Below are 4,801 nucleotides of genomic sequence, written 5' to 3' on the forward strand. Positions count from 1 at the left end.
GGAGAAAGTCATCCATCAAAATCTAGAAGGAGGGGGAAGAGGGGACAGGAGAAAACCACGACATCCTATCGTTTCCCTTCATCTATTCGTCCCGTTTTATTTTTCCTCTCTCCTTTGGAAGGGAAAATATGGATTACATGTCGCAGCCAATGGCTTCTTATGTGAGTCGATGCGATTAGACGTGTGTGGTTGGTGACTAAACGTGTTACATTTTCAGAAGAGCCTTTCACAGATTGTTTTGTGCTTCTAGCCTGTAGCCTGATTTCTACAGAGTAGTAGTTCTCAATCTAAGACCCATGAAAGACTATCAAGGGAAGCAGAAACTGAAACAATAAAAAAACTGCAATTTGAACCTAAACTCTCATTTGAAACTGGAACCTTTATCATACACGGAAGCCAGTGGGAAAACATCAAATGTTCAGTATTTACGAAGGATATTCAGACAGGGCTGGCTCTACCATCCGTGGAACACGTGCAATTGCACGGGACAGCAAGTTTCGAGGGACAACAAAATCTGTAATAATTATTTACTATTTAAAATAAATATTTTTTGTTGGAAACAGACTTCATGATTATGGTAGTTAAATTTACTAAGCTGACCTTCTATTTTTACACTACATTCATAAATCATGTTCCCATTAGTTTAAGGTTACATGGACAGGGTTGTCAAATACAAGACTTAATTCTGGAATAGTAGCGAACACCTGTTCCATTTAGTGAGTTATCACAGTTTTGATATGAAAATTAGTCTTGTCTTCGTCACAAACAAGTTCCTTATCATTGAAGGTCGAAATACTTTTTTTAAAAATTTTAACAGATAAATGGAAGGAAAATCAAGAAATAAGGACGAAAGAGCTAGTTGTACAGGAATTACAAATTGATATATTGAGATTAAAGCTCGATATTGAAATCTATTAAAAGAATTACCATAATTCCTCTATAGGTGTATTTTCTTTATCTTTATCCAGTGCACTAACATAATAGATTATTATTTAAAGAAGGAACAGAAACAACGAGATTGTATTTGTAGTATTTAAGCCCTTCGAGTGCGAGTGCCCTTTTCCTCTCCTTCGTTGTTCATGATGGAGTAGCATACTTGAAATCGTGGCTTTTTAAGATTTGTTCTTTCTGGAGAAGGAGTGGTAAATTGCCTAGGGTCGGCCCTGAATTCAGATACAAAAGTTTAATCTATATAGAGACACACACAGCGATATTTTACAGGTATGCCAATAGCGAGGCTTGTATTTACTTTCAACCTAAACTACTTCGTAAAGAGAAAGATGTAGTATGAAGTTTTAAACACTTATTCTCAACTCTGCCTATACTGTAGAGAGAATTATGACAGTATATGAATTGAATACTCCAATCTAAGGTCAGATAAATTTATGCTATAAAACAGGGGTGTGCAACTTGGAATAGTGGGCGGGCCAATCACAGAACACTAAATGGCGTAGCGGTTCTCACTGTAGGTATATCATTTTTACGACAATTGAATAGTATAGTATTAAATGATGGAACATGTTCATCGTAATTTACATCACAATAACACAAAACCACTGTTATACTGGTAACCAAAATACTGTATTTACCCACTAAAGAGGATCAGAATAATGTATTTAGAACTTTGTCAGTACATCAAGCAAACCTTATACCGAGGGAAATTTAACCCCAAGTACCTGCGCTTGCCAAGTGCTTGTCTTCAGGGCGTTACCACGTTTCGCACTGTGTGATCGATGGAGAATTTCCAGTTCACTCTTAACAGGTTTTGTAAAAATGAAAAATTATAATAAATATTGTTTTCAATAACTGACCGCAGCGGGCAGTGGGTTAGGCGGGACGCATATAGCCTGCGGGCCCGCTGTTGCACACGGCTGCTATAAACAGACAAAAGGACCATGAAATTGAACGCTCTTATTTACTCAATCGAACCTATGCTATGAAGAAACACAAAGACCATGTGATTGAATACTAGTATTTACTTTGAACCGAATCTATGAAAGATTAAGATCATAAATTTGAAAACGTGAACCGCTGCTATGGAGAGAGACACAGAGCATGAATTTGAATACTTTTATTTAAATTTAACAGAATCAATGCTACACACACACATACTACACTCACAAATAAAGAAAAAGACAGTATAATACTCTTACTTTAATGAAGATAGAAAGAAATTGCCTGTAGAGGAACACAAAGTACATGAATTATGCTACTGTATACTTTAGAGATGAAATGAAATCTTTCAGTTTAACGTCCCACGATAAGTGAATGATGATCGAAGAATTGATAAAATGAGAATACTGGAGGAAACGGGAATACCCAGAGAAAACCCACGGACTATGTTGTCCACCAAAACATTACCTGGGCAGGGATCGAACTAGGGACCACACGCACCACAGATAAGCAGTATACCACTTTTCTACCGTGGCCGTTTATTTATTGATAATCAAATCTACGTTATAGACAGAAACGAAATTTGAATGATTTTATTTACTTTCAATCGAACTTATGCTATAGAGACATATAAAAACATTGAGATAGATACTCTTACTTTCAACTGAACCTATGATACAAAGAGAGACACAGATTATAAATTTAAATGCTCCTATTCACTTTAAACCGCACACACATTATACAGTCATAAAATCCATGAAATTGAATACATCTATTTACTTCTAACCAAACTTATGCTCTAGAAAGTTTGGAGAATTATTTTGAACGTTTATACTTATTTTCAGTAGAGTAAATAAATACTTTAACCACACGGTTTGCAAGTATGTTTTCCAGTCAAATTGAGTTTATTACAGAATTTACAGTGTTGAACTCTCGTCATGAAATCTTTTGGAGCTTCTCAAATTGACAATAAACATTCATCAGAAAAGATATAATGTTAAGCTTTTGCACGTACTCTTTGCGCAAAACTTCGTTCCGGTACACTTGCAACTGTTGCAAGAAAAATAGATTTACTATTTGAAATTCTTGTTAAAAAAAAAAACACTTTTGTATACCTATAAGTTTTATCGTTCTGTTAGCCTTCTGGGCTCTCAAGATTAAAGTATTAAATGTGAACTAAAAATTTTATATTTATATATATATATATATATATATATATATATATATATATATATATATATATATATATATATATATATATGCGTGCGTGCGTGCGTGCGTGTGTGTGTGTGTGTGTGTGTGTGTATCCTGGCAGCAGTGAAAATTTTCAAGGCTTGTTTCACATCAATCGCATTAGAACCGAGACCGAATAGTTATTAATTAATTACAAGTTATTAAAACAGATTTTCAGTACATTAGCAGATTGAAGATTTCAATCAAATGAAATGATTTCACAGACGCACTCAAATACCTTCTCTCTCTCTCTCTCTCATATATATATATATATATATATATATATATATATATATATATATATATATATATATATATATATTGAGTGTTTGACAATTTTTGTAGTTCTGGTGTTCCATTCTCTTTTATATTGTCTTCGCATGCTTTCGCGTGTAAATCTATGCTTTTAGCTTTTTAGTGTCTCTCTACAGCATATACTGAGTTGAAAGTAAATAGGAGCATTCCCATTTATGAATGGTAAGTCTCTTTATAGCATAGGCTCAGTTTAAAGTAAATAGGAACATTCACATTTATGAATGGTAAGTCTCTTTATAGCATAGGCTCAGTTTAAAGTAAATAGGAACATTCACATTTATGAATGGTAAGTCTCTTTATAGCATAGGCTCAGTTGAAAGTAAATAGGAGCATTCCCATTTATGAATGGTAAGTTTCTTTATAGCATATACTCAGTTGAAAGTAAATAGGAGCATTCCATTTATGAATGGTAAGTCTCTTTATAGCATAGGCTCAGTTGAAACTAAGAAGGAGGAGTAACTTTATGAATGGTAAGTTTCTTTATAGCATGGGTTCAGTTGAAAGTAAATACGAACATTCACATTTATGAACAGCAATACTCTTTATAGCATAGGTTCAGTTGAAAGTAAATAAAAAACTTTCAAATTTATGTTCTGTAGACCTATATCTCTCTATAGCTCTTTTTATAGATTCAACTGAAAGGTACACCTTTTGGATGCAACCGATAACTAACTATTATCCTTTAGTCGGTCCCTATTTCAGACATTTCTTTTCAATCTGACTCTGTCAAACATATCCAACAATTCTTTTCTTTCAAGTCATTTTCACAACATTACCATTTTCTACTTGGTTATTTCTTCCTATTTACTTTCTATCACAATTTTCCTAACTCTGTTGCCTACATAATCCACATTGTTTTCTCATGATGTGACAATACATCCTAAAATTCTCTTCTATATTTCCTTCACAATCACAGTTATATTGAATAATGCTGTTTTGGAAAACACGAATTTTTATTATTACACATATTTAAGAATGTACAATTTTTTTTATCGTTATAACACTGTTGACTGTTGGTACAATAGACTAGGGCAAAACTATCGTACAATTAATAGCATAATTTAACACATTTACCAATGGACAAAGCAGGAGTGTGTTGAGAACACAGTTCACTGTATACTTATAGATATAGTCCTCCGCAGTCGACGTCCTACACGTGTAGCAATGTTAACTGCACAGCATCATCAATCCGACTGAATGGGCCGTAGTCATTGGACTTTGCAAGGTCCGCTAAATCACGATAATGCCCTCATCACATCGATGACCTCGTTGTCTTCCAGGGAAACAGCTGCCAGGCCATCCTCCATTATGATTTAGGGAACTTTCAACACGGTCATCTATGGGTCTGGCAATACGTGTG

Source organism: Thermobia domestica, chromosome 2 (assembly GCF_964235325.1).
Source record: "Thermobia domestica chromosome 2, izTheDome1.hap1.1, whole genome shotgun sequence".
Taxonomy (NCBI): Eukaryota; Metazoa; Arthropoda; class Insecta; order Zygentoma; family Lepismatidae; genus Thermobia; species Thermobia domestica.